The following is an 8,529-nucleotide window of genomic DNA, read 5'->3' on the forward strand; positions in this document are numbered from 1 at the left end:
TTTGAAGTGAATGTGGTACAGACTTGAAAGCAGGCTCTGCACCCCCATAACTTTGTCTGCACACACACACACACACACACACACACACACACACACACCCACAACACACATACACACACACACACAAGTGAACACATCAGAATGTTAGGTGGCTGTGATGTCATCAAAGGCAACGTGATGACGTCACAGACACTGTGCTTTGATCTAGCATGGGCTCTGTGATGCCATCAGTGTTAGGTTATAACCCTAGCACCATGTCATTATCATACCTCCACTGGTTTTCGGGGGATAACTTTTGAAGGGATGGTGGTAGAGACTTGAAACTAAGCTCTGCACCCCCATTTTCGGACATTCCGGATCCAACGGTGCCACCCTCGCGTCTCTACGAGGTCGGGAAGTGGGTCAACCAGAACCTCGAGGACTCTGGTGCATACCTCGACAGGTTTCGGGGGATAACTTTTGAAGGGATGGTGGTAGAGACTTGAAACCAAGCTCTGCACCCCCATTTTCGGACATTCCGGATCCAGCGGTGCCACCCTGGAGTCTCTACGAGGTCGGGAAGTGGGTCAACCAGAACCTCGAGTACTCTGGTGCATACCTCGACAGGTTTCGGGGGATAACTTTTGAAGGGATGGTGGTAGAGACTTGAAACCAAGCTCTGCACCCCCATTTTCGGACATTCCGGATCCAACGGTGCCACCCTCGCGTCTCTACGAGGTCGGGAAGTGGGTCAACCAGAACCTCGAAGACTCTGGTGCATACCTCGACGGGTTTTTGGAGGATAACGTTTGAAGGAAAGGTGGTAGAGACGTGAAACTAAGCTCTGCACCCACATTTTTGGACATTCCGGATCCAAGGGTACCACCATCGAGTCTCTACAAGGTTGGGAAGTGGGTCAACTAGAACCTCGAGGACTCTGGTGCATACCTGGACGGGTTTTTGTGGAATAACTTTTGAAGTGAATGTGGTACAGACTTGAAAGCAGGCTCTGCACCCCCATGACTTTGTCTGCACACACACACACACTCACACACACACACCCACACCCACAACACACATACACACACACACAAGTGAACACATCAGAATGTTAGGTGGCTGTGATGTCATCAAAGGCAACGTAATGACGTCACAGACACTGTGCTTTGATCTAGCATGGGCTCTGTGATGCCATCAGTGTTAGGTTATAACCCTAGCACCATGTCATTATCATACCTCCACTGGTTTTCGGGGGATAACTTTTGAAGGGATGGTGGTAGAGACTTGAAACCAAGCTCTGCACCCCCATTTTCGGACATTCCGGATCCAACGGTGCCACCCTCGAGTCTCTACGAGGTCGGGAAGTGGGTCAACCAGAACCTCGAGGACTCTGGTGCATACCTCGACAGGTTTTGGGGGATAACTTTTGAAGGGATGGTGGTAGAGACTTGAAACCAAGCTCTGCACCCCCATTTTCGGACATTCCGGATCCAACGGTGCCACCATCGAGTCTCTACGACGTCGGGAAGTGGGTCAACAAGAACCTCGAGGACTCTGGTGCATACCTCGATGGGTTTTTGGAGGATAACGTTTGAAGGACAGGTGGTAGAGACGTGAAACTAAGCTCTGCACCCCCATTTTTGGACATTCCGGATCCAAGGGTGCCACCATCGAGTCTCTACAAGGTTGGGAAGTGGGTCAACTAGAACCTCGAGGACTCTGGTGCATACCTGGACGGGTTTTTGTGGAATAACTTTTGAAGTGAATGTGGTACAGACTTGAAAGCAGGCTCTGCACCCCCATAACTTTGTCTGCACACACACACACACACACACACACACACACACACCCACAACACACATACACACACACACACAAGTGAACACATCAGAATGTTAGGTGGCTGTGATGTCATCAAAGGCAACGTGATGACGTCACAGACACTGTGCTTTGATCTAGCATGGGCTCTGTGATGCCATCAGTGTTAGGTTATAACCCTAGCACCATGTCATTATCATACCTCCACTGGTTTTCGGGGGATAACTTTTGAAGGGATGGTGGTAGAGACTTGAAACCAAGCTCTGCACCCCCATTTCCGGACATTCCGGATCCAACGGTGCCACCCTCGAGTCTCTACGAGGTCGGGAAGTGGGTCAACCAGAACCTCGAGGACTCTGGTGCATACCTCGACAGGTTTTGGGGGATAACTTTTGAAGGGATGGTGGTAGAGACTTGAAACCAAGCTCTGCACCCCCATTTTCGGACATTCCGGATCCAACGGTGCCACCCTGGAGTCTCTACGAGGTCGGGAAGTGGGTCAACCAGAACCTCGAGGACTCTGGTGCATACCTCGACAGGTTTCGGGGGCTAACTTTTGAAGGGATGGTGGTAGAGACTTGAAACCAAGCTCTGCACCCCCATTTCTGGACATTCCGGATCCAACGGTGCCACCCTCGCGTCTCTACGAGGTCGGGAAGTGGGTCAACCAGAACCTTGAAGACTCTGGTGCATACCTCGACGGGTTTTTGGAGGATAACGTTTGAAGGAAAGGTGGTAGAGACGTGAAACTAAGCTCTGCACCCCCATTTTCGGACATTCCGGATCCAACGGTGCCACCCTCGAGTCTCTACGAGGTCGGGAAGTGGGTCAACCAGAACCTCGAGTACTCTGGTGCATACCTCGACAGGTTTCGGGGGATAACTTTTGAAGGGATGGTGGTAGAGACTTGAAACCAAGCTCTGCACCCCCATTTTCGGACATTCCGGATCCAACGGTGCCACCCTCGCGTCTCTACGAGGTCGGGAAGTGGGTCAACCAGAACCTTGAAGACTCTGGTGCATACCTCGACGGGTTTTTGGAGGATAACGTTTGAAGGAAAGGTGGTAGAGACGTGAAACTAAGCTCTGCACCCCCATTTTTGGACATTCCGGATCCAAGGGTACCACCATCGAGTCTCTACAAGGTTGGGAAGTGGGTCAACTAGAACCTCGAGGACTCTGGTGCATACCTGGACGGGTTTTTGTGGAATAACTTTTGAAGTGAATGTGGTACAGACTTGAAAGCAGGCTCTGCACCCCCATAACTTTGTCTGCACAAACACACACACACACACACACACACCCACACCCACAACACACATACACACACACACAAGTGAACACATCAGAATGTTAGGTGGCTGTGATGTCATCAAAGGCAACGTGATGACGTCACAGACACTGTGCTTTGATCTAGCATGGGCTCTGTGATGCCATCAGTGTTAGGTTATAACCCTAGCACCATGTCATTATCATACCTCCACTGGTTTTCGGGGGATAACTTTTGAAGGGATGGTGGTAGAGACTTGAAACCAAGCTCTGCACCCCCATTTTCGGACATTCCGGATCCAACGGTGCCACCCTCGTGTCTCTACGAGGTCGGGAAGTGGGTCAACCAGAACCTCGAGTACTCTGGTGCATACCTCGACATGTTTCGGGGGATAACTTTTGAAGGGATGGTGGTAGAGACTTGAAACCAAGCTGTGCACCCCAATTTTCGGACATTCCGGATCCAACGGTGCCACCCTCGCGTCTCTACGAGGTCGGGAAGTGGGTCAACCAAAACCTCGAGGACTCTGGTGCATACCTCGATGGGTTTTTGGAGGATAACGTTTGAAGGAAAGGTGGTAGAGACGTGAAACTAAGCTCTGCACCCCCATTTTTGGACATTCCGGATCCAAGGGTGCCACCATCGAGTCTCTACAAGGTTGGGAAGTGGGTCAACTAGAACCTCGAGGACTCTGGTGCATACCTGGACGGGTTTTTGTGGAATAACTTTTGAAGTGAATGTGGTACAGACTTGAAAGCAGGCTCTGCACCCCCATAACTTTGTCTGCACACACACACACACACACACACACACACACACACACACCCACAACACACATACACACACACACACAAGTGAACACATCAGAATGTTAGGTGGCTGTGATGTCATCAAAGGCAACGTGATGACGTCACAGACACTGTGCTTTGATCTAGCATGGGCTCTGTGATGCCATCAGTGTTAGGTTATAACCCTAGCACCATGTCATTATCATACCTCCACTGGTTTTCGGGGGATAACTTTTGAAGGGATGGTGGTAGAGACTTGAAACTAAGCTCTGCACCCCCATTTTCGGACATTCCGGATCCAACGGTGCCACCCTCGAGTCTCTACGAGGTCGGGAAGTGGGTCAACCAGAACCTCGAGGACTCTGGTGCATACCTCGACAGGTTTCGGGGGATAACTTTTGAAGGGATGGTGGTAGAGACTTGAAACCAAGCTCTGCACCCCCATTTTCGGACATTCCGGATCCAGCGGTGCCACCCTGGAGTCTCTACGAGGTCGGGAAGTGGGTCAACCAGAACCTCGAGTACTCTGGTGCATACCTCGACAGGTTTCGGGGGATAACTTTTGAAGGGATGGTGGTAGAGACTTGAAACCAAGCTCTGCACCCCCATTTTCGGACATTCCGGATCCAACGGTACCACCCTCGCGTCTCTACGAGGTCGGGAAGTGGGTCAACCAGAACCTCGAAGACTCTGGTGCATACCTCGACGGGTTTTTGGAGGATAACGTTTGAAGGAAAGGTGGTAGAGACGTGAAACTAAGCTCTGCACCCACATTTTTGGACATTCCGGATCCAAGGGTACCACCATCGAGTCTCTACAAGGTTGGGAAGTGGGTCAACTAGAACCTCGAGGACTCTGGTGCATACCTGGACGGGTTTTTGTGGAATAACTTTTGAAGTGAATGTGGTACAGACTTGAAAGCAGGCTCTGCACCCCCATGACTTTGTCTGCACACACACACACACTCACACACACACACCCACACCCACAACACACATACACACACACACAAGTGAACACATCAGAATGTTAGGTGGCTGTGATGTCATCAAAGGCAACGTAATGACGTCACAGACACTGTGCTTTGATCTAGCATGGGCTCTGTGATGCCATCAGTGTTAGGTTATAACCCTAGCACCATGTCATTATCATACCTCCACTGGTTTTCGGGGGATAACTTTTGAAGGGATGGTGGTAGAGACTTGAAACCAAGCTCTGCACCCCCATTTTCGGACATTCCGGATCCAACGGTGCCACCCTCGAGTCTCTACGAGGTCGGGAAGTGGGTCAACCAGAACCTCGAGGACTCTGGTGCATACCTCGACAGGTTTTGGGGGATAACTTTTGAAGGGATGGTGGTAGAGACTTGAAACCAAGCTCTGCACCCCCATTTTCGGACATTCCGGATCCAACGGTGCCACCATCGAGTCTCTACGACGTCGGGAAGTGGGTCAACCAGAACCTCGAGGACTCTGGTGCATACCTCGACGGGTTTTTGGAGGATAACGTTTGAAGGAAAGGTGGTAGAGACGTGAAACTAAGCTCTGCACCCCCATTTTTGGACATTCCGGATCCAAGGGTGCCACCATCGAGTCTCTACAAGGTTGGGAAGTGGGTCAACTAGAACCTCGAGGACTCTGGTGCATACCTGGATGGGTTTTTGTGGAATAACTTTTGAAGTGAATGTGGTACAGACTTGAAAGCAGGCTCTGCACCCCCATAACTTTGTCTGCACAAACACACATACAGACACACACACACACACACCCACAACACACATACACACACACACAAGTGAACACATCAGAATGTTAGGTGGCTGTGATGTCATCAAAGGCAACGTGATGACGTCACAGACACTGTGCTTTGATCTAGCATGGGCTCTGTGATGCCATCAGTGTTAGGTTATAACCCTAGCACCATGTCATTATCATACCTCCACTGGTTTTCGGGGGATAACTTTTGAAGGGATGGTGGTAGAGACTTGAAACCAAGCTCTGCACCCCCATTTTCGGACATTCCGGATCCAACGGTGCCACCCTCGAGTCTCTACGAGGTCGGGAAGTGGGTCAACCAGAACCTTGAGGACTCTGGTGCATACCTCGACAGGTTTTGGGGGATAACTTTTGAAGGGATGGTGGTAGAGACTTGAAACCAAGCTCTGCACCCCCATTTTCGGACATTCCGGATCCAACGGTGCCACCATCGAGTCTCTACGACGTCGGGAAGTGGGTCAACCAGAACCTCGAGGACTCTGGTGCATACCTCGATGGGTTTTTGGAGGATAACGTTTGAAGGAAAGGTGGTAGAGACGTGAAACTAAGCTCTGCACCCCCATTTTTGGACATTCCGGATCCAAGGGTGCCACCATCGAGTCTCTACAAGGTTGGGAAGTGGGTCAACTAGAACCTCGAGGACTCTGGTGCATACCTGGACGGGTTTTTGTGGAATAACTTTTGAAGTGAATGTGGTACAGACTTGAAAGCAGGCTCTGCACCCCCATAACTTTGTCTGCACACACACACACACACACACACACACACACACACACCCACAACACACATACACACACACACACAAGTGAACACATCAGAATGTTAGGTGGCTGTGATGTCATCAAAGGCAACGTGATGACGTCACAGACACTGTGCTTTGATCTAGCATGGGCTCTGTGATGCCATCAGTGTTAGGTTATAACCCTAGCACCATGTCATTATCATACCTCCACTGGTTTTCGGGGGATAACTTTTGAAGGGATGGTGGTAGAGACTTGAAACTAAGCTCTGCACCCCCATTTTCGGACATTCCGGATCCAACGGTGCCACCCTCGAGTCTCTACGAGGTCGGGAAGTGGGTCAACCAGAACCTCGAGGACTCTGGTGCATACCTCGACAGGTTTCGGGGGATAACTTTTGAAGGGATGGTGGTAGAGACTTGAAACCAAGCTCTGCACCCCCATTTTCGGACATTCCGGATCCAGCGGTGCCACCCTGGAGTCTCTACGAGGTCGGGAAGTGGGTCAACCAGAACCTCGAGTACTCTGGTGCATACCTCGACAGGTTTCGGGGGATAACTTTTGAAGGGATGGTGGTAGAGACTTGAAACCAAGCTCTGCACACCCATTTTCGGACATTCCGGATCCAACGGTGCCACCCTCGCGTCTCTACGACGTCGGGAAGTGGGTCAACCAGAACCTTGAGGACTCTGGTGCATACCTCGACGGGTTTTTGGAGGATAACGTTTGAAGGAAAGGTGGTAGAGACGTGAAACTAAGCTCTGCACCCCCATTTTTGGACATTCCGGATCCAAGGGTACCACCATCGAGTCTCTACAAGGTTGGGAAGTGGGTCAACTAGAACCTCGAGGACTCTGGTGCATACCTGGACGGGTTTTTGTGGAATAACTTTTGAAGTGAATGTGGTACAGACTTGAAAGCAGGCTCTGCACCCCCATAACTTTGTCTGCACACACACACACACACACACACACACACACACACCCACACCCACAACACACATACACACACACACAAGTGAACACATCAGAATGTTAGGTGGCTGTGATGTCATCAAAGGCAACGTGATGACGTCACAGACACTGTGCTTTGATCTAGCATGGGCTCTGTGATGCCATCAGTGTTAGGTTATAACCCTAGCACCATGTCATTATCATACCTCCACTGGTTTTCGGGGGATAACTTTTGAAGGGATGGTGGTAGAGACTTGAAACCAAGCTCTGCACCCCCATTTTCGGACATTCCGGATCCAACGGTGCCACCCTCGAGTCTCTACGAGGTCGGGAAGTGGGTCAACCAGAACCTCGAGGACTCTGGTGCATACCTCGACAGGTTTCGGGGGATAACTTTTGAAGGGATGGTGGTAGAGACTTGAAACCAAGCTCTGCACCCCCATTTTCGGACATTCCGGATCCAACGGTGCCACCCTGGAGTCTCTACGAGGTCGGGAAGTGGGTCAACCAGAACCTCGAGTACTCTGGTGCATACCTCGACAGGTTTCGGGGGCTATCTTTTGAAGGGATGGTGGTAGAGACTTGAAACCAAGCTCTGCACCCCCATTTCTGGACATTCCGGATCCAACGGTGCCACCCTCGCGTCTCTACGAGGTCGGGAAGTGGGTCAACCAGAACCTTGAAGACTCTGGTGCATACCTCGACGGGTTTTTGGAGAATAACGTTTGAAGGAAAGGTGGTAGAGACGTGAAACTAAGCTCTGCACCCCCATTTTTGGACATTCCGGATCCAAGGGTACCACCATCGAGTCTCTACAAGGTTGGGAAGTGGGTCAACTAGAACCTCGAGGACTCTGGTGCATACCTGGACGGGTTTTTGTGGAATAACTTTTGAAGTGAATGTGGTACAGACTTGAAAGCAGGCTCTGCACCCCCATAACTTTGTCTGCACACACACACACACACACACACACACACACCCACACCCACAACACACATACACACACACACAAGTGAACACATCAGAATGTTAGGTGGCTGTGATGTCATCAAAGGCAACGTGATGACGTCACAGACACTGTGCTTTGATCTAGCATTGGCTCTGTGATGCCATCAGTGTTAGGTTATAACCCTAGCACCATGTCATTATCATACCTCCACTGGTTTTCGGGGGATAACTTTTGAAGGGATGGTGGTAGAGACTTGAA

Source organism: Lutjanus erythropterus, chromosome 17 (assembly GCF_056507025.1).
Source record: "Lutjanus erythropterus isolate fLutEry1 chromosome 17, fLutEry1.hap2, whole genome shotgun sequence".
In the NCBI taxonomy this organism is placed as follows: domain Eukaryota; kingdom Metazoa; phylum Chordata; class Actinopteri; order Lutjaniformes; family Lutjanidae; genus Lutjanus; species Lutjanus erythropterus.